Below are 24,597 nucleotides of genomic sequence, written 5' to 3'. Positions count from 1 at the left end.
TCAGGTTTAAAGTGCATGTCTTATAAATGTCAATCTCAATGTTTATGGACATTCGGCGTGAATGAAGATCTCATGATATTATTGTATGCGTTTTGAACAGAATACAGAACTTGTATTGTTTCGGTGATTCCTACAACCATTTTCATATTGAACAATACGTTGCTGCTGATGTTATCCTCGAAATTTTTCGGGTGTGTGTTTTTCAACTCGGAAATTCCGTGCAGATTCCTGAGTTCGACAGTAAGTTTCTCGAATTCGTGGACCAACTTGACAAGGCTCACCTGAAAAAGATTGGAAGTAACACTGACGGAAATATTTTCAGAATGACAGTTTAAATTACAACAGTAGCTCGGATAATTTAAATGATACATATAATACACAGCATATTACATGTGCACGGCCTTATTGCTCACTATTGTCTTTATTTAAAAGCAATGCTTGAATAAAACTAATATATACTTTTATAACTTTTGCACTATAATCTTTAATGAAAATCACAATCCCCGGTTTATGTGTGTGTATGTATGTATGTATGTATGCCAAAAACTTTGACAGCCAAGACGGATCCTGATTAGATTTGTATCGTTTTAAAGCACGACGTATTGGAAAACAAATAACGAGAAATTCGCTAAAGATTTAATTCCTTCACCTTCACGTTGGCGGTTTTCTCCAAGGGAGGTCGGTATTTGCGTCGCTATTTTTGCAAGTCATATTTTCTTTTCGATTGACTATGCTTAATTTCGACGCTCTCGACTTCCGGTCGCGCGATGAAGACATCGACTAAGATGTCACGTTATGGGTTCGAGCCTGACTGCCTACTACCACTTTTTTAAGCATCTCTCTCCACCTGATTGTTATTTTGATTATTGTTTACTCGACACACACCGGATTGTTTTTTTTTATTTGTTTTTTCTTTTTTGTTGAAAATTTTTACATTTATGAAATTTTTTTCCGTTCGCTTCTCCTTTCTCTTTTTTTTACGCATCGCCCTTGCTCAGTATCATTAATTACTACACTAGCTTCACACGCCCGGGCAACGCCAAGTACCCCCGCTATTCTAATATATATATATATATATATATATCAGTCGTTTGTGTTTTTGTATGTCTGCTAAAAACTTTTGTTATCCGTATCGAAGCGGCATGAACGTGGTATCGTTAGAATGAGTGATACCTAGGACACATTATATGGAAAACTTAGAAAAAATCGTCAATGATTAAATGTAGAAATATCGTTTTGTTTTAAAGGAAAGCCAGGTAAAACTCTCAGTTTCGACACTGTTTGTAAATCACGCATGCGCAAAAGGTCGATTCTTTGTTTCATTTTAAAAAGTGAAATTCGCAACACCATAACATTTGTACCGTCGTTGTCCAGTCGATAACGTGTTCCCTTACAAACTTAAGTCATGCAAGTCCACGCACTTTTTTTTTTTTTTTTTTGCTTACAAAATTTGCTTTCCATTCCTCTTCTCGCTGATTGCACCCAAGTCCTGTTTTTTATATTATTTAACTGGATTTTACGACCGGACAATGCAGGGCGCATCCTCCCCGCTAGCAAAGAGTGAATTACAACGATTTTCTAATAAGAACAAAAATACTTTCTTTGAACCTTTTTTAAAACATTTAACCAAAAATAATTTGGGTTTTTTCTAACCTTTTCCTCACATTTATTATTGAAAGAAAATTATTATTATTATTATTATTAATAATAATAATAATAATAATAATAATAATAATAATAATAATAATAATAATTATAAATTAATAATAATAATAATAATTAATAATAATAATAAATTAATAATAATAATTTTACATTTATTCACGTCGCTATTTTTCTTTCGTAGTGTCGTTATTACTTTATTCGTGACACTCGGCACTCGGCATAATCTGGCTGTTGAGGTCATGTTCCAGCCAAAGACTGACCAATATTGAAATTTTAAACTCATCTCTCATCACAAGCACCCTTCACTTATGCGTTCGAAAAAAAAAGAACGAATTTAACATTAAATTGTCACCCTATTCTCTCAAACGGTCTACTTGGTGGGCGTTTTAAAAGCTTATAACTAGATTTCTTGACTACCAAATAACTCGGTCAATTTTCGGCTTAAAGACTCGATATTTGACATAAGTAGTATTGAGATTTCAGAAAAACCGTTTTAATCAGATTTCGGCCAGAATTTTGGCTGTCAAGGGGTCAAAGTGCAACGATTTGACCTCCACAAATTTGAAATATTAAATGTAAGTTACTGGGACATGGATCAAACTTGATGATTTTATTTGAGCCCCAAAATAAATGTTAACGGGTCAAAATTGGGATCAAAGATTAAAAAATTGGACGTCTGTAGTCTCTCCCAAATTACTCAGCTAATTTTTGGTCTAAACATTTGAAATTTTACACAAAGAGTATTCAGAGATAGAGCAAGCTTTCTAATCGGTTTGGGTTGAGAATTTGAGCTGCAAGGGGTCAAAGTTCAAAAGATTTGACCGTTGTAGTGTCTAGTAAACTACTCAGTTAATTTTGGGTCAAAGCATTTTAAATTTATAGATAACCGGTATTCAGAGATGCGGCAAGCATTTTAATCAGTTTGTGGGTGAAACTTTGGCTGCTAAACGGTCAAAGATGAAAGAGTTAGGCTTTGTAGATTCTACCAAATTCCTCCGCCAATTTTGGGTGTAAACAGTTGATATTTTAGATGTAGGTAACCTGGACATGGGTGAAACTTAGTATTTTGATTTGAGACCAAAATAATAAATGTTAAGGGGGAAAAATTAGGGTCAAAATAAAAACAATTGACCCCTGCGGTCTCTACAAAATTACTCAGTTTTTGGTTTAAACATTTGAAATCTTACATAAAGTGTATTCACACGTAAGGCAAGTCATGAACAGTATATAGGGCCCGATCAAAGCCGGGCTGAACTACTAGTATGTTAATATATGTATCACGGTATTGGTTATATTAATCAATGTTATGTTAATTAAGTTATTTTGGAAGTAAATTTCCAAAAGCCTTCAAACACATGTCTGTATTTAAAACAGACATTAAACCGAAAATAATAATGATGCGAAAGCACTGCTTTATAAACACACAAAAGAAAGATTTTTTTTCTTTTCTTTTAACATTTCCACAGTTGTTTCACTTTAATAATTATAATACGTAAACTAATAAACAAATTAGTTTCACATTTCGACATGTGAAAATTTGTAAGTACTTTATAAAAATCATAGATTTTTTTTAATAGTGTGGCCAGGTATACACCGAGCTCAGAAGCTATTGTATGATTTTCTACAGCAAAAAGAATATCTATTACCCAAACCGTATCCATAATATTGTAAGCCAAAGATATTAATTTCCTTTATTTTGTACCTGTTCTTAAAACAATAATGCGTACATTAGAATCCATTTTAGTCTTCGGAGCGAGGAGACGAAGGCCCTTGACCACCAACGAGAGACACTTACAAAATTCTGTAAACCCAACGAAGCATGCGCACACATTGCTCACTGAAAGCATACATACAGTTCGTACATGTAAACTTCTTTTCTACTCTTTGTTGTTTACGAAAATATATTTTTCGTATTATTTAGATTCATTTTTAATGTCATTTTCACGTTTTACACGATGTAACGTCTGTATAAAGTAATAACATGTAGTAATAAATAGTGACATTCTCTTGTAAAAGTGACCTTCATCTAAAAGTTGACAGACCAGTCTTCAGTACGGGGCGACCGAAAATATAGTTGCGAATTACTTGGGACTTTTTAACAGCCATGGCTGATGGAATGAAAAAAATGATTAAAAAGGTTCAATTTGAATCTTAGTTAATATTACTGAGTTCGATAGAAAGATATCTGATTTTGAAAAGATAAACCTGAAGAAGGAGAGAGACTACATAAACCAAAACATTGTGACCGTGACATTCAAGGTGAAAATGTTACTCTGAAAAAAAAACAAATAACCGACCCTATACGGATAAATAATATTCTTATCCAGAACCTCATTTATTTGCATACACGGATTTCAAAGGTTGTTTACGATCTTACATCGCTTTATTACATATTTATAAGAGGGGAATACAGGGTGACCCCAAAAAACGGGCCCAACTCTAATTAAGCCCTGTTTCTTAGTGTTTTGTCCAAATGAAATGAATCTTTAGTCATTACTAGTTTATTATATATTCAAAACATCATATCAAAACACTAGGGTCTTTGGCCCTTTTTTTTTTTTCTCAGTTGACTGTAAAATGCTCAGAAAAACAATTGAATGTCCTCTGTTTTTTGGGGGGTCACCCTGTATAAAGAATCAATTCCTGAAAGTACTAAAGCAGTTTACGATCCGAAATTCACCTTATTTCATAAATATGTTTGTGAGGGAAACCCCTGAAAGTGCTGAATCAGTTTACGATCTAAAAATCACTTTTTTAAAATGTTATTTCTATACTGAAAATTACCTTATTTCATATATATATATATATATATATATATATATATATATATATATATATATATATATATATATTAATAGAGGGTGGGTGGAATATGAAATTTGTCCCGGAAATGGTTGAAGCAGTTTACTACATCAAAATTATTTTATTTCGTATATATTGTTGGTGTTCTGTGAAGCCCAACTAGACCGATTTCTGTTGGAGGTTATCTGTATTTTCTGAATAGTCAATGTTATCATCCGGAAATGACGTCACTGTGATAGTGAGTATGAAGTAGTATGATTACTTGGCTTTAAAAGTGCTCTAGAGGTCTCCAGGGACTCCTAGACCTTCTTTTTTTAGAGTTAAGCCTGGAGGGAGTAATATCAGTTTTGGGGTCAGAAAGCAATATCCCACGATGTCATATTTAAAAAAATATAGAATACCTGCAGAATCATACTCCAGAAATGACATCATTTATCTTACGAATATGTTGTCGGTGGTGGGGGAGGGAAGAAGTACAGTAATATAAAACATCATGGTGAAACAAATGATGCCTTATCACTACCCGTGTCAATGCATTTATGTAACTCTTGGGGAAAACTTGCTGAGTTCCGTTCAAGAAATGATATTCTTTCACTAAAAATGATAGTGTCGGTATTCAGGAGGGACAAACATTGTGGGGATTAAAAGTGTTTGCAAAACGTATGTACTGATAAATTTATGCTTCAATATTTTCCAAAAAAATAGCTATGTTCCTCCTTGTTCGATATGCTAATATATAAGGTAAATTCCTAAAAACGGAAACCAACTTTTTTTTTTACACAGTGATCACCATTTATCAAGGCCCGGAAGCCACTCAGGGATAAGGGTTATTGCAAGTACATTGCGTTAGTGTGGAGATTTGATGAAGTGTTTACTAAAGGGGGCGGTTCATTAGGAATTTGTTTAAGTTGGACTTGAAGACATCCAAGTTGTAGTCCGGTGGGAAGCAGGTAGACGTTCCACAGGCGTGCAGTTCTAAGAAAAAAGCTTTGTTCATGGAATCCACGTTTTGATTTAGGCACAGATTTAGAGTTGGGTAAATTTTTCACAGTGGATTCAGCTAGACGGGTGTTTTTCGTGAAAGATTGGCGAGGGGGGCCAGAGATTGGAGTTCAGACGAGTACCTGCCTTGGAAATAACGATAAAACAGTGATAGGCTCGCAACGTCTCTTCTGTGGGAGAGAGGTTGCAGGGTAGAGAAATCCCCCACTAAGCAACGAAGTCAATTTTGTAATCTGCCAAGGCAGGATAAGCTGTTTTTAGCAGCTCCTGCCCAGATATGGCAACAGTATTCCATCCTTGGACTTACTTGGCTTTTATATAGATAGAGAATTGCATCAGTAGTGAGATATCTTCTGTAGCGGTAGAAGGATCCCACCATCTTTCCAGCGACCTTGGCAACAGACTTGATGTAGGTGTTCCATTTCAGATCAGGAGTAAAGGTCAAACCCAGAAGCTTGTCAAAACACGGGGCCTCACCCAGACGAGAGCCATCCATCACAATTGATGCCAGATGAGGATCAGAGCGTTGATGATGTAAGGATAGGAGTTTGGTTTTGGATGCATTAAAGGTAACCAGCCACATCTTCCCCCACTGAACCACGCGCTCGAGATCAGAGGAGAGAGAATCAGAGAAAACTTTGTCATTTAAATGTGTTGCCGTAGATGGTCGTGTCATCAGCATAGATGTCAACGAATGATTTAAGTATGTGTTTAGGGAGGTCATTGATGTAAATCAGGAAGAGAGTTGGGCCTAGGTTTGACCCCTGAGGGACTCAAGCATTTATATTGCAGGCCTCCGATTTTGTCCATCTACCACTACTCTTATGAGCCTATCGGAGAGAAATGATTTAATGATTGAGAAAACATTTCCAGTCATACCGTAGCTGGAAATCTTGTGAAGTAGACGCTTATGCCATACCTTGTCGAAAGCCTTTGATATGTCAAGAGTAATTGCCCTAGAAAGGAAGCCTTTGTCAAGAGATTCACTAATCCTGTGGGATATTACCGTCAGCACATCTGCGGTAGATCTTGCAGAGCGGAAACCATATTGTGTGTCACTATGAAGGTTGTTTCCTGCTGAGGTGGTTGACTATTTCTCTATTTAATATGGATTCCAGCAACTTACTCATAACACACAGGAGACTTATTGGTCTGTACTGAGAGGGAGATGACTTATCACCTGAATTCTTAAATACAGAGCAAACTGATGGGGTCTTCCAGGGAGTCGGAAAGCACTTCTCCTTAAGGTAGCGCTTAAATAGTTTCGTAAGTATGGGAGCAAGTTCTGGTTGAAGCTTATTTAACACTATAATTGGGATGCCATCAGGGCCAGTTGCTTTACTGGAATCTAGGTTCTTGATTAGCTTGGCGACCTCATGCACGGATATTTGTATGTTACCTAGCGTGTTCTGTGTTATAGGAGGAAATATGGGGAGTTGATGGCCTTCGTCGCATAGGGTAGAATTAGCTGCAAAGTTCTTTACAAATAGTTTGGCCTTGTTTGACGCTGACGAGATGACCTCTGGTCCATTGATAATGGTTGGGATAGAACGCACACTTCTGTTCAGGATCCTATTTGTTATTTGCCAAAACTGGTGGGAACCAAGCCGCTAATCAGCTACCTTGGATTTAACAGACTGGGCATATAGCTCTCTTGCATTTTTATTACTCTTTTACAGTGGTTGCTGGCAGTCCTGAAAGCAGCTTTAGTCTCAGTGCATCTATTACGTTGGTAGCTATGGAGAAAGTGACTTCTGTGCGCGATAGCAGCAGCACATTCTGGGGAGAACCATGGCTGGCTGTAAGGTTTTTGTTGGAATTTTTCAGATGGTATGAATTGGTCTATGCCTACAATTAACCATTCGGTCAGATCTGATACTATAGAGGACACTTCCTTTTTAAACATGGAGTGCAGAGGTAAATGAGATATGAATGTACGGAAGCTATCCCAGTCAGCCATAGAGTATCGGTATACAGTACGATTGAGAGGTACGTCTGGGGACTTCTTACATTTCGTTTTTATCTTAACTGATACGACGGAGTGGTCGGAGGATCCTAGAGAAGAATGAACGGAACATGAACATAGCTCAGGGGAAGTTGAGAGAAAAAGGTCTAGGAGGCTTGCATATTGATCGGGTGTATCGGGCACACGGGTGGGTTCGCTAACAATCTGAGTGAGGTCATAAGCAATGGCAAAATCATGACAAAACCTTCCCTCATCGTCTGCTGTATTTGAGTGGGTCAGCCATTCCACGTTATGGACGTTGACGTCACCACAGATGTGGATGTTAACCGAGGGATGTGCAGACAGAATGTGGTCTATTTTCTCAGATATGCTCTTAAAGATAGTAACTCCGCTGTTGTGGGGCCGATAGAGGGCAAATATAAATGCAGTGGTGTTAGCAAGTGCAACCCTGAAGAACATATAGGGTAAATTAGGATCTTCTATAGAGATATCCCTGCCACACTGGAAGCCATCTTTAATGTAGTTACATATTCCATGCCCATGGTGATCTTGGGAGTCAGATTTAGCTGTTAAGTTAGAGTATCCGTTAATTATGAACTCATCTAGGGAAGTGGTCGGCCCTATTCCAGTTTCGCTTAGAAAAAATATGTTCGGTTTCGTCTCCTGTAATTGGGTTTCAACCTCTGGAAGGTTGGAACGTAGACCCCTGATGTTGGAGAAAGAGACCTGGTAGTAGGGGTCTACGTTGGAAGATAGAGTTTTAGGTTTATTCGAGATTTTATTCGGGAGATATTTCATGTTGAGGTTTTGGGATTTGTGAAATAGGTCGGCATACTTGGTTAGAGCAGTAGAGAGGGAAAGTAAGAGAGAAAATGACAGAATTTTTTTTTGCACACGAAAAGGTAAAACCGTAACAATTACCCACTAGTATGGCATCGAGAGGCCCCACCAGAGACTACTGCATGGTCCAGATCCACTCACCAAATGGCAATACAGCAGTCCCAGTACTTTGGGCCTGCTGATAGGACAGCCTCCTTAGTAGTTAATCCAAGGTTCGGGTCCCTGACTATCAGGCGGATAACGTCAGCCCAGACAAAACGTTTACCTCCAGCGCCCTTACTAGTGACATGGCCACAAGGACAGACAGAGACAGAAAAATTTCCGACATCTCAGACTACTGTTAACCAAGTACTACCGACCTCTAAACAGCTTTTTCTTCCCCCTTTGTCAGAAAAATCACTCATAGAATGAGGACTGAAATACAAAAAAGGAGAAGCAGGAATTACTGGAGCTGCCGATAACACATCTACTTTATTATCTACTCTCCATTTTTGGGAACAATATTGATGTTTAAAAATTTTCAGGAAGAAATATGGACCATAAGAGTTTGCAAGATTCATTTATTTAAAAATAAATAACATTTTAAAACATAATTTAATTAGAAACATTGTGGCATCATGGTAATACATATATTGATAAAATATTACAAGAAAACCAGTTATTGCTCAAATAACAACAAAACAATACAGATTTTAAACCATTTCAACCTTTCCTCCATTGCTAATCAAATCCATCAGCCTCCTATCAACAGATTATGTTAATTTATGACCTTGTTGATGTGTGATTTCAGAAGATACCTCCTTAAGCCTCTCCCAAAAATCTTTTTAACTGCTGAATTGATGCACGTTTTCGTAAACCTTCCTCTTCAGAATCCACCAGAGGTTCCATATCGGATTCAAAGCCGGGCTCAGAGGTGGCCAATCCATCAGACGTTCACCAGAGATCCCCTCGGCTGAAAGCCAAGTTTTATTAACCGAGAAGCATGGCTTGGGGCATAGTCTTATTGAATGATGAGATTCTGGTTGAAAGCATCATTTTATGATTTCAACCAGGGCAATAAATTATGTTCCAAAAACTTGCAGTAGTTCACAGAATTCATTTTGACATTTTAAGAGACAAGAAAAATGCCAATAATCTCACTACCAATGATCCCAGCTCAAACATCACCTCCTTTTCCCTGTCGGTGCCTGAATCGCAAGCATGGGCTATTGCCTTTAAGAAGCCATCCCTTGGTCCAACCGTTGGGGCCGTCGAGGGTTGCTCTAGCCTCATCAGTCCGGGGAACATTTTGAAAATTGGTTTTCAAATATTTAGTGGCCCATGCTAGTCGCTTCTGACACTTGATATCACTCAAAGGGGACATTTTTCGGTGTTATCCGGTCCGTTATTTGCTTCAAAATCCGATATCGGGACGTTTTAGAAATGCCAGATATTCCTGCATGGTCGAAAATAGCTTTGCTTGTGCTGTGTGGGTTTACTAGGACACTCTTTTTGATGTTTCTCAAATCTCGAGAGGACGTCACCTTTGCTCTTCCACATTTTGTTTTTTTCTTTCCATCTTTGCCGTCAATGCAAAAACGTTTCACAGTTCGATGATCTCGCTTAAAAATTTTTGAAATTTCTAATGGAGACTTCTTCGCAGCAAGTCATTTAACAATTTCAGTCTTCTCACTATCTGTAAACATCTTTTTTTTTAGCCATTATTAATAAATTTAGGTTACCTGCATAAACTTTTGGCTCACCTGAAAAGAGAAAAATGTTTAACGATAATTAAATTCTGCCCCCCACCCCGTAATGATAATAAATAAAATAGCAAGTAGCAAATGATGAAAGGGTTACTACAAAATAAAGCAAAATTAATAATGAAATTGAGAAAAAATAGATCTGCAAGCTCTTTTGTCCCCCACAGTATTTATGTATTATAAAAATCCAGCTGAGACATCCTGGAAAACTGGCATTTTTTTTCTTAAAATTATTGTGACGATAGTGGAGACGGGAACAAACTCAGTAATGTTGAATTTTTTTGTGAAGCAAGTGTTGCCAAATATCTAATCCTGACAATTTATTTATGTATTCATTTTGCAAAGTTGCTGAGCCATCTTCCGGAAATGACACTAGGCCTCTTAAAATTATGCTGTTGGTTGTAGGAGGAAAAACACGGCATTATTGAAATTCATGTTGAAGCAAGTGTTGCCTAATCTCTAACCGTGTCAATGTACTAATGTATTAATTTCTAAAACTTGTTGTATCATCTTTCATTTCACTAAAATCATAGTGTCAGTGATTGAGTGGAGGGAGAAACAGTAATGTCGAATCATATCGTGAAGCAAGAGTTTCCTAATCACTAACCGTAGCAATTTATTTATGTATTTATTTTGAAAATCTTCTGAGTCATATTCCGGAAATGACATCGGTGGTGTGGAAGGAAAGTAACACAACATTTGTGGTGAAGCAAGAGTTGCCTACTCACTAACCGCGTCAATGTATTTATGTATTATTTTGAGTCATCTTCCAGAAATGATATAATTTCGCTTAAAATTATAGTGTCGGTAGTGATTGTGATGGGAGAAGAAGCACAGCAATGACGAATTTTATGGTGAAGCAAGAGTTGCCTACTCACTAAATAACAATATATTTATGTATTTACTTAGAAATACTAATTTAATAATGACTTCATTTTTCTTAAAATTATGGTGGCCTTGGTGGGAAGAGAAATTAGTTCATATATGTTGTACAATACCTGTACCTGTCGAAATTACGTAAAATTGTTTCATATATGTATTTACATTACTCGTTCAAGATTAGATAAAATTATTTTAAATATATGTTTTATATTGCCCGTCCTACGGAAGGTAAATTATTTCACATACGTGCTGTATGCTACCTGTCCTAGTAATATTATTTCATACATGTGTTTTGTACTACCCGTCCTAAGGTAGGCAAAATATCCTTTTACTCGAGATAGCAAATGATACATAGACATCAAAAATTCCTCTATCCTAATAATAACATATAATGTTCAAAAGCAACTTCATTTTTCCCATTGTTTTATACAGTCCCGAGCAATGCCGGGTACTACTGCTAGTATAATAATAAATACGGAATCTTCATGAATTAAAATATCATATTAAGCGTATTTTACGACCAGGCGATGCCGGGCAGTAAGCTAGCATGAAATAAAATGCCATTACCCCTTGTAAAATGTTGGCCCATAACAATAAGTCACTGCTCTGTATCTGCAGGCAATTGACTAGTTGATTGATATAGTGGTGCATTTGCATGCGTAGCACTTAAGAGAGTTGGATACATTAACATTGTTCTTCCCCTGGCTTTAACTAGCTAGACAGCACGATTATAAGTTGCTGCAGACATTGTCAGATTAGAACGATATTCAATCAATCATAGATATGAGATTTTAATCATGAAATTTTAATAATTCTTCCTGTGGATTAGGACGATAGATTCTAATTAGGTATCTACAACATATCAACTGAATATAAATGGCGACGTGAGCAAAAATAGTGTTAACACACACACCCACACACACCCACAAACACATACACACATATATATACATATGTGTATATATATATATATATATATATATATATATATATATATATATAAACAGTTGGTAGAGCGCAGCCTTGACTGGTCATATATTTTAATTCATGAAGATTCCGTATTTATTGTAACAGGGTTAGGTCTTGGTTGAGTAATATATTGTACCTAACATATGGTAGTGATTTCAAAGGTTTTTAAAAAATGACTTCAGGAAACCAAAACATTAGCTCTCCAACCTGGTCTCCTAACGATGTAGCTATCGAGGGATAGGTAAGAACGACTTGAGGGTAAACGACTTAAAGAAATTAATTACAGTCGGGCATGCGCAGAAACGAGTAAAATTATGTCGGCAGCAGTTTACATTTTTACTTGCCATTATATTAACTTGCCATTATATTTATACCATTGTATATATATATATATATATATATATATATATATATACTTTTCGGTAAAAAAAATTACATTGTTACGACAATAACAAAGCTACTGTTTCGGTTTAAAAATGACCTTCATCTTGTAGCATACACTTCTGATTCTGTGATTCTATAGAGACATGTTCTTAAAATGAAAGAAAAAAAAGATAACCGTCCCGTTTTTACAGTTTTGTTAAGGGCCAGAGGAACGTGATTTCTAACTCGAATAAAAGAACTGAGGGATATATTCGGAGTATTTAGTAAGAGAAATGTTTCAATAACGGTTTTCTTTTGCTTTCATAATAAGGGGCGTGTCCCTATGAATTCGAAAGTTTAAGTTACCTGATGAAAGTCACGTTTCGACTAAAACAGCAACGTTGTTATTGTCGAAACCAATGTAATTTGTTTACCTTAAATTAAATAAAAATTGAATCTTGCTATTTCTTATTAAGCACTATCAATAAACTAAATAAACGTTAAATTCTTCGTTGTTTTTTTGCTTTTAGATATTTTAATCTGGAATATATATATATATATATATATATATATATATATATATATATATATATATATATATATATATACTAGCATAGGTGCCCGGCGTTACCCGGGTGTTTGGAGGTGTATGCTGAGCAAAAAAAAAACGGTCCATTTTTTTAAACTTTGACCCCTATTATGACCCCTTAACATTTATTGTTTTGGGACTCAAATCAAGTTATTAAGTTAGATCCATGTCAAAGGAACCTATACTTAAAATTTCAAGTGTTTAGACCCAAAATTGTCGGAGGACTTTGGTCGAGATCTCAAAATTCAAATCGATTGACCGCTTAATAGCCAAATTTCTTTCCAAAAACGATCACATAGATTTTCCCAAATCCCAGTACCCTTTATATCAAATTTCGAGTCTGTAGACTAAAAACTGACAAACTTATTGCGTAGGGAAATGTACACAGACATTGACACAGACAAAAACTCAGACGTTCACTTTTATATATATATACACATATATATATATATATATATATATATATATACTCACATGTATACATTATATACATATATATATATATACATATACATAAACTCACATAAATACATACTAGCTGACAGCTGATATTTCAATTAGTGCAGATTGCTTAAGGATTATTATAACATCAATCATCTTTTGATTATTATTGCGAGGAATAATCAGCTCGGTGGACTAATACAAAAAAACAAATTTTAAATAAACATATGATAATTATAATGTCGTTCATCAAATTCCGTCTGTGTTTGTTTAAAATATTACGTCAGCTGACATTTGTGCTTGCTGATGAATGTCCTGGTTAACTCACTTCTGATTAATATTTTGTTTTAAATTATGCAAAAGAAAAAATGATTTGTGGCGATTTTAAATGGTACCTCTACTTTTATCGTAAATTGAACTCATTAATAAGACAAAATTAAAATAAAATAGTCAGTTACACCCGGCTGGAACGGGGATCATTCGATCTGTAGTTGAATACACTACTACTCAGCTATATCTCAAGATTATAGTAGATCTGTTTTTTTTTGTTTGTTTGTTTTTAAGAAGAAATGATTTGCTAAAATGTTATTATCTACCTAATGTAAAATATATCTCTGTAAAAATTAGTCGGCACTTCGGTACTATAGTGGCATGAGCCGACTGAGAGGAATGATTGACACTTGTTATTTGAATGGGAAACGCCTTCTACCGGCCGTTCTATGAACCTCAAATATAAAAACGTTTCTCCGAGAACGGAAAAATATATAATAACGAAATAAATAACAAAACTATATAGGAAAAGCGAAACATTTATAGATTGTTTTTTTTAGAATGATTCGGAGTTTTTCTTCCTGCAAGATGGTATAAAATGTACCAATATATAATTATTTGTTTTCTTTTTGTTTTTAGTATTTTGGGAGGGGGTCACAATAAGATTGTATAAAATATATAAAAATATAATTTTTGTTTGATAATGTAGCAAAATATATTTTTTAAAAAATGAAACATTTATAGAGGTTTTTGCACAAACTTTAGAAAGGTGGTAGTTATCGACTCCTGTTCTTTGAATGAGAAACGCCCTCTATCGGCCGTTCTTGAAACTAAAATACACACATTCGCCTAATGACAGTGTCGTACAGAAGTGCCAATTATACTTTTTCATCTATAAGAGTAAATAGCTAATTTTAAGTAAGGCAGATGTATCTGGAAAATATTTTCCAGATACATCTGCCTTACTTAAAAAATGCTAGGTTTATTTATGGTGTCTGTTATATATAAAAAAAATCCCACCCAATATTTTTGCTGATGAGGAGATTTTGTTAAAAAAAATGCCAAAATTATTGTCCATGACTATCACAATAAATTATTGACGTTGTTGTGTTCCTTCATATGAAACAGATTTTTACTTTTTAATTCTAATTTGAGTTTCAATTATCAATCACATTACTAAATACTAAAGTAGTTCTAGGATATTTGCCCATCAAGCTTATTATATATCTGCATTACAACGAGCACTGTTCTTTTCTTGGATTTAAATTAAATTAGTAATTTTACTATCACATTAAAATACACTCTGCTCTTTAGACTACTGTTCTAACCCTCTTTAAATTTATATATATATATGTGTATGTGTGTATGTATGTGTGTGTGTGTGTGTATGTGTGTGTGTGTGTGTGTGTGTGTGTGTGTGTGTGTGTGTGTGTGTGTGTGTGTGTGTGTGTGTGTGGTCGTCTGTGGTTCATGTGTTCTGTCATTTAACGTTAGGTACAGAAATATATTTTGAATACAGTGAATACATTGAAATGCACTATTCTCTTCATTTACATTTTATTGCATGGTGCTTTTATACTTTTCCTCCATTCAAAACTGCATTAAAATATGCCACAGATATTGTACTATATTCTGCAAGGTATTTTTAATATGTGACTTTTACAATTATTGTCCTATTGTAATGGTGATGCATTTGACCCTAACTATGTACAGCATTAGATACATTTCAACACTAGCTTTAAACAAAGTGTATCTCTATTTATATGCCACCCGATATGCGACCGTTTTTAATGTGGATACCCAGCCTATTTCAATATTTTCGGTGAGTTTGGATAATAAGTGTAAAGCTTTTAGTTCAAGGAAAGAATGCAATCGTCTCTTCGGAGACAAGGCGCATATGCGTAAATGCATTAATACGTTAATTATTCAAAATGTTAGGAATTCTAAAAGAAATGAACTTCTATTAGCGAATTACATGTTTTTACAAAGCAATATTACAAAAATTGAATGAAAACACTGAGTAATAATTAAGAAGACGCCGTGGTAAATAATCTTAAATTTGTTGCATCTTACTCGGCGCTATGTAAGTTAAACGCGTCAACAATCTTCATTCGAATCTATCTATATATAAAAGTTAACTTGTCTGTGTGTGTTTGTGTGTTTACATTTTCCTACACAATAACTATGTCAATTTTCAGTCTACAGACTCGAATTTTGATATACAGGGTACTGAGATTTGGGAAAATCTTTGTAATCTACCAAACTCCTCCGACAATTTTGGGTTTAAACGCTTGAAATTTTAGATATAGGTTTCTTGGACATAGATTTAACTTAATAACTTCATTTTAGCCCAAAACAATAAATATTAAGGGGTCATAATAAGGGTCAAACTTTACAAAAATTGACCGCTATTTTTTCTTTTATTTTGTTTTTTGCCCAACATACACCTCCAAACACCCGGGCAACGCCGGGCTGAAATGCTAGTATGTAATAAAATAAAAACAATAGAATGTAAAGCTATAAAGAAATTCAGAACAAAGACAATAAATTGGTAAGCTTATAAAAGTGTTCCCCCGTCTAAAACTAGAAAATTATCAGCTAATTAGTAAATATAAATTAAAAATCTTTTGATACAAAACCCGATATCTCCATCTGTACTTATATATAAAAGGTACTTTGTGTATGTGCCTGTATGTGTATCCGCTCAAAAAAAAAAAAACGAAACGGCTGTAACGACTTATTTAATTTTACACAAATACACTTCATATGTCTTGAACTGTTATTGAATAAGTTTTGTTTTGGATTACTTCCGATATTCTCGAAATTAGACAATCAAAAATACATGATTAAAGAAACAGTTTGATTCTGACTAAAGGTTACACACTTGTACAGACTGTCATCATAAGTAATTTTAAGAAGTTTTATCTCCGCACAGACAAAAAAGACAGGTGTATAAAATCAACAGTTCTTTTTAACCGTGGCGTGTCGAATGAATATTTGTGTTTAGAGCACAATTGAACCTCATTAGGCTTAACTTTTGGTTTTACATCTAAAATTCAAGCCATCTATGATATTACCTGTCTGTTTAAATGTATGTATGTATCTATGTATCTATGTCTACCTAAAACTTTCGACAGAGGCGACGGATTCTCACGAGATTGGTATCATTTGGAATCTCGACGTCTCAGACTGAAAATTGGCAAAAAACATTAATTCCTTCACCCTCAATTGGGTAGATTTCTAGAAGGAGGGGTCGATTTTTTGCGAGCCATTTTGTCAAATCATCGTATCGGTCTATTGACTAATTTTAATGTTTCGAACTTCCAGTCGCGTCATTGAGTAGAGGTGAGACGTCAGATTTTCTTTCATTTTCTTTTCCGCTTTCGCGTCACGGGTTCAAGCCTGCCTTCCTGCTTATTACCACTTGTTTTTGCTCAACACGCACTCCCAAACACCCGGGCAACGCCGGGCACTCAGGTTAGTTATATATAAAATTAATTTTATAAAATTAAAAGTAGTTTTATTTACAGTGCAATGTACACTACAACGTATTGTGGACTAAGTCACTATTGTTAAGTATGTCAGTGACCAACTTAAATGCTAAAATATAAAAGGCCACGATGACTCACTGGTTAAAGGAACAGACTAACACCCTTCGTGTTCAAAAAAATTAATCTAGTTCGTTCCAAAGAAGCACCTGAAATTAGGATGTTAGTAACACTCACTTTGTCTTTCCCGCAAGTCACACTAATATTTGTTTTCCAAGTATTTTAAATTCTTTATTTATGAAGTAATGACAAGATAGCTGCACTTCGCGTATATAATCCTTCACGTTGCCTATTTTTTCAGGAAAAAGAAAACATTCGTTATTTGTCTATTAATTAGTATATGAGAGGGCGTTCCAAAATAATGCCTTCTATTTTATTCCGCCAAAATGTATCAGAGGGAATTACAAATTGCATAGTTTTTATATGACCGAATGTGTGTATGTATAAATACACAATATATATACATATATATAACTACTTCATTTACTCACATAAATTAATATGAGTAAGAAAGTATAAATTTATGCATAGCTTTAAGTATTTACTTCAACAGTGCTCAATACGTAGGCAGAGCTAGTTAATAAGCTATAAAATATATATGGCGATTAAGCTACACTGAAAATTCCTCGTTCAACCACTCTAGGATTCTTCAGGCTTATCTAAGCTTATATGGATAAGGCTGCAGAATCTTAGAGTGGATCAAACGCGGAATATTCAGTGTAGCTTAATCGCCATATATACTTTAATAACTTACTATATATATATAAATATATAAGTACATAATATATATATTATACATATATATATATATATATATATATATGTGTGTGTGTATGTGGGTGTGTGTGTGTGTGTGCAAGTACATTCTAAATATATAGCGTTGTGATGATTAATTGAAATCAAAATCAGGAATCTATTTATTGATGTATCAGAATCGGAATCATTTTAGCCTAATTTCCGATTTAAAAATAGATTCATTTTATTGATTTTCATTTTTACTTTGTTGAATACTCAATTGTCTATTGAAAGTATATAACGATTAGTTATAAACAATAAGGAAACCCCAAATTTATAAATCAAAATAAGGACTAAAAAGTAAAAACTTTACCAGAAAAATGTCATTGTAAAAATAATATGAATGATAGAATAAGAAAAAACAACCCAAGTAAAAATACACAAAAAAATCACGGATCTTGGATAAAATATACGAAGAAAAAACATTAAAAATGTTTAGTAAAGTGATAATAAATAAACTAAGGTCGTCCTAAAAGTAAGGTCTCCTATTTTTATTAATGCAAAAATCTTTAAGGGCGAACTTTTGTACGACAGAGTTTATTTTTCTACATAGTAACCATCATTCTCAATATACTTTTGCTAGTGATAGCTGTTGTTTAAAAATTGAAGCATCTTATATAGAGTTTAAAATCAAAACGTCCAAGAACTACAAAGACGGGGATGATCCCATTAAAACGCACAACCTTTTGTGCTCCGGAATTTATTTTTCTAAATTGTTACCACTATCTTTAATGCACCTTTTCTAGAAGTTCAATGAGGCATCTCTCCGTCTGACGCACATTTATGACAGGTATTGTTTGTTAGAGTCTTACACCGTCAATATCTGCAACAGTGAGATGAAACTTTCAAGTTATGAATACAGTAGTTCAATAATCATAACAATTCAATTTGCAATCCTCTTTGATCCATTCTGGCGGATTAAAAATAGGACGCATTGCTTGCAGAATGCCCTTCGAATTATACAGATATGTAACTAATTTACATTTATGAATAGGAAAATGTACAGATAAAGAAAAAACTGGTCTAGATCTTTATACGTTTCGACGTGAATATAAAATCAATGAATCAAATTATATTTTTTAGTTTCATTTTAGTTTTATGTCTGTCTTTAATAAGATTCCCAACACGTACAATGCACCAGCCATTTCATAGTATATTGCTACCAGCATTTTATGATAGATGACAAAAAATCAGTGAGTGAAGTCTTAGTAATACACTAGTGCCGTCTGGCTGTTTGAACCGCAAATGGTTGCTGAATTCGGAGGTCATATATTTAAAACCTCTACTGCGCAGTTCTGTTGCAAAATTGTATTTTCATTTATTCATAGCATAATGGCGAACGTGTTTTATTCATGTTTCACTGCGATGAAAATGCCGCCAAATGAATGTGGAGTAGACGGCATATTAGTTTTCCGATATTTCGGTCAAAAACTGCATTGACGAAAAATCATAATTTTTCCATATATATATATAAATATATATATATATATATATATATATATATATAAATGTGTATGAATAAAATATCAATACGAAAAATATATAAAAGTTTATATATTTTCTGCATTTATTTCCTGTGTGTTGGCGTGTAGGAATACAAAAGTCTTTAAAAAAAAACAAGAATGGTCCCTTCGAAAGCACAACATTTTCGACGGATACTTCGATCTTCCTCAGTTTGAATGATAGAAAACATGAGTGGGCGGGCAAAGTTAGCAACAGGAGGGACAAGAGTATAGCCATTAAGGTGAAGATATATTTGAATATGACCCTTCCAGCATTATCGACTTGGAATAGTCAGCTACTTGTGTGGCCTCTATTAAAAACTAAGTCTTTCATAAAACTTTGAACTGACATTTGTATTGACATATATATATGTGTGTGTGTGTGTGCGTGTGTGTGTGTGTCAAAACATCGTTAATTCATTACCCTCACAGCAGAAGCAGCAACCGCAATGGTGAGAAGACTTGAGCGGTCAGGTTTCGATCCTGGCTTGAGGCAGTTGCCTGTCTAGCCGCACTGATGAGCTGTGAAACAGTGAAACAGTACTGTATCTTGATAAATATATATATGTGTGTGTGTGTGCGTGTGTGTGTGTGTGTGTATGCGTGTGTGTTAGTATGAACGCGAGGCGGTTCGATAATCTACATAATATCTAAAGGTGTATTCTTATACAAAATAAAAACACAACTGTTCTATTTTATTCAAATTCAAACTATGTATATAAAATTATTTGGGTAAAATGTTAATAGGAATCTATAGCTGTGGCGAAGATTTATTTGGCCCTACTTCAAAGTTATCCTTTACCAAAGTTTTATATCCATATAATTAATTTTCCTTAAATTAAAACTATAAAGCCAAAAACTGTTTAAAGAGATTTTTCAATGCTTCAGTTTTTCGAAACTTGGAGACGAAACATAGGACGTAATCTGATTTTATGAGAACAGTTAAAAATTATAGAGTAATGATACTCATTCACTCTTTAACAACGCTGTCTTTTCACATATATATTTTCATATATATATATATATTGGGAAAAATCAATATCCATTTGATTTCGAAGAGAAAGGAAAAAGTAACAATACAAAACAGCATTAACACCACAAAATACAACAGAACAACACATCAAATAACAATAAACAAAAAACCATAAACAACACAAAGAAAAAATATCAATCATCACATTACTGTATATTAGATTTACATGTATTTGTGTGTATATGTATCAATTAACGATAACGTGAAATAACCCCGGTTGTTTAATGATTTTCTATAAATCAATTAAAATAGTCACACACACACACACACACACATATATATATATATATATATATATATATATATATAAACAATAGATACAAACAACAAAAACATCAATCATCACATAAGTATATATTGATATAAATGTAGTTATGCATTATTAGTTATTCCGGAAAGTAACCCTAGTTGTTTTATAATTTTCTATAATCATTTATATATATATATATATATATATATATATATATATATATATATATATATATATATATATATATATATATATATATATATATATATATATATATATATATATATATATGAAGCATAATCGGGTTGATACACCGGTTCTCGCTTGATCACTGAAGTTAAGCAACGTTGAGGCCGGTTTGTACCAGATGGGTGACCATTTGGGAATTCTAGGTGCTGTATGTACTCTCCGCTTATCCCGGTATTGTTTCCAGTCGTCCTGCACGTACACTTCACTTGCCACGTGTATTTAACAATTTCGACTCAAGCGAGGTATGGTTGGAAATTGTGAACTTTCTTCCACAAAAGTTTTACGCGCAAGCACCCATTCCTGGGTATCCAGTTTGTCAAAGACTGAGGGAGCCGTTATATATATATATATATATATATATATATATATATATATATATATATATATATATATATAGTCTTATAATGGAATAATTCCAGGAGGAAATCCGGGTATGAGAGCTCAATGTAGTAAAGACAGCAATAACATAAAAATATAACACGGAAATTACATAATTGTCGATGCAATAATTTATTTCAACCTTATGGTATTTTCAAGCATCTAAACTAGACAATTACATTGTTGATACTGAAATAAATAAAGAAAAAGAATCGGGCCTCGACTGTCAAAAATACAGAAAGGGTGGTTGTAGCAATCCGCTTAATACATTTTATAGAGAGGGTGGGGGGATTTAAAAAAATAAAAAAGCACACTACAAGAACATTATGATACTTATAACGGCTGTCCGGTAGCTAGACGTAACAGCAGACACACACACACACACTCACACACACACGCACACACACACACGCACACACGCAACACACACACACATACACATGCACACACACCCTCCTAAATATGCACGTTCTTACGCGTAAATTCCTTGACACGCGTTTACTAACCTACGAAGAAGAGGGAGAAATATACGGATATAGAGAAAAGGAAATATGATAAAATAAACTGCGCGTAAGGGAAAGAGAAGAAGGAAAAAAAAGAGAGTGACCATCCGCAACTTGGATGGTTAGATCTAGTATTAATATAAGATGGTGTGTTATTATCTTTATTGAACGGTTTATATATCCCCTTTCTTTAGTCTAGAGTTATATCTAGATAATTAACTTCTTTACAATTTGGGGTTATATCTATTTTAAATCCGAGTTATTTGAAGGCTCTTACTAATTTTTTTATGTATTTTCGATACCATGGGGCCATCACTATTAGGGATAACAATTAGTCCATAATCCCTGTATAATCCCACTAACTTAGGCTCTATAATTCTGCTAATTGTGTACATTATAAACATGCCCACTAGATCGGCAATCTGGGCTGAGTCAAAAGCCCCCATCAGGACGTCAAATTCGTTGTTGTTTGATTTAATCCATGTTTCCTGATTGTTTAAATGGATGGATCTGCGACAAGCCATAATTAATTTTACCTGATCTTCGGATACATCCACAAAATTCCTAGCATAATTAATGCTGTTCATGAGTAATTCCTTGGAAATTGAGGGATAGAAATCAATGACATCGAATTCGATATATAAAATATTAACTACATAAGACTCAATTTTTTGAATCCATAGTAATATATTACAAATACAATTTTTAAATGTATTATAAGATAATATATATTTCTAAATAATTTTAACATGATAACACGCAGATAGTTTTAAAAATTTGTATATAAACTTTTTTTTTATCTTTTAATAGACTTACTTTCCATGACTCAATTAACTCTATGACGCGCGTTTAATCTCCATTTTCTTTCCATTCTCTTTCTCAGAGATTCTAGACTAATGAAACCATATGACAGGCAGCGGATGGTCACTCTCTCCTGTTTTCTTTCTTCTCTTTCCCTTACGCGCAGTTTATTTTATCTTATTTCCTTTTCTCTATATCCGTATATTTCTCCCTCTTCTTCCTAGGTTAATAAACGCGTGTCAAGGCATTTACGCGTAAGAACGTGCATATTTAGGAGCGTGTGTGTGTGTGTGTGTGCATGTGTATGTGTGTGTGTGTTGCGTGTGTGTATGTGTGTGTGTCCGTTGTTACGTCTAGCTACCGGACAGCCGTTATAAGTATCATAATGTTCTTGTTGTGTTTTTTTAAATCCCTCCCACCCTCCCTATAAAATGTATAAAGCGGATTGCTACTACCACCCCCTCTGGTTTTTTGACAGTCGAGGCCCGATTCTTTTTCCTTATTTATTTCCGTATCAAAAATGTAATTGTCTAGTTTAGATGCTTGAAAATGCCATAAGGTTGAAATAAATTATTGCATCGACAATTATGTAATTTCCGTGTTATATATATATATATATATATATATATATATATATATATATATATATATATATATATATATTCATATATTCATTCCAAGTTTAAATAATCAAAAAGTAAACGTAATCGAATTTCAAGGAGTGTTTGATTAAAATAGTAAGATATTACTGTATTCACTTTAGGTAAACAAAATTACTAGTCGCTACAATAAATTTACTGTTTCAATTATAATTATAATGAAAGTGTACTTCATATCCTAAATTATGTCGAAAACGCCTAGGGTTCACATGCCTTAAGGACAACTAGACATAAGAGTGAGAAGGGGAAGGGTGCAAGACCTCTTCAAGGTTTTCGTATGTTTCCATGGCAACGTCTGCAATATGTCGTTCGACGTCCTATGTTTAATCTTTTATTATAATTAATTAAATTAAGGTTTGGTTTCTAAAATAAATAAAAAGCATGTCTGATCGCTTTGTTTTAAGAATAGGTCCCCAATAATTTTCCTTTCTTCCTCTCGTTTATCCTCTTTATATATTTTTTTTCTATTTTTTAATTTTTCCTCCAGTTTTTATATTTACTATTTTTTCTACCTTACGACTAACCGTAATTTTATTTAGGGAAATTGAATAACATAATACATATTTGTGTGTGTGTTTCTTATCCTACTTTTCTATAACAAGAAAAATTCGACTTACGAAAGGACGACTGATTAAAGGAAATGGATTCTGAATGGCATAATATTTCCCTTGAAAGCTTATAAAAAATATACTTGGAAAAATAACTGAGTAATTATGCCATTTGTTTATTTCACTTCGTTTCCCTCGAAGTCAAATCTGGTTTTCTATTCTTCTTTTTTCTTCTTTTTTTTCTGCATGTATACGTGTTCACTCAAGTTTTTTAAAATTTCGAAAATATTCGTTTATTGTCCTTTCACAAAATCAGCCGATGATTTAAAAATTAATGCTAAAAATGTTTCTATAAGTGTAAGTTCTTTTTAAATAAACACATTCAAACAATCGAGGCTATTTCCCCTCTCTAAAAATCTACTATAAGACTATGCATAGATTAATTTTGTAACATATAGATTAGTGAAGCTATGTCCCATAGGAGGGGGTTTTCATACGACGAAAAAATGTGTAATAAAACTGGACCTCACTTTTTATTCTTCTCTTGAACCTACCTTTCACAAATAGTTTTTTCGAAGCTTCTGGTAATTCAGGGCTTAACTATTAGGTTCGCAATAACCTTTTTAATAATACAATTTATTATTTTCCATTTGTCAAATTTTCAAAATTATTAATCAATTATTTATAGCTCCAGTATCGCACTATTGAGCTATTGCAAAAAAAGAGCATGTTAGGCTATTTAGGTATATGGCATTATTACTATCCTTATGAATTAACACACACGCGCACACACATACACA

This window comes from Euprymna scolopes, chromosome 5, assembly GCF_053919585.1.
Source record: "Euprymna scolopes isolate OS-2025 chromosome 5, ASM5391958v1, whole genome shotgun sequence".
Lineage (NCBI taxonomy): Eukaryota > Metazoa > Mollusca > Cephalopoda > Sepiida > Sepiolidae > Euprymna > Euprymna scolopes.
This window is presented reverse-complemented; position numbering follows the sequence as displayed.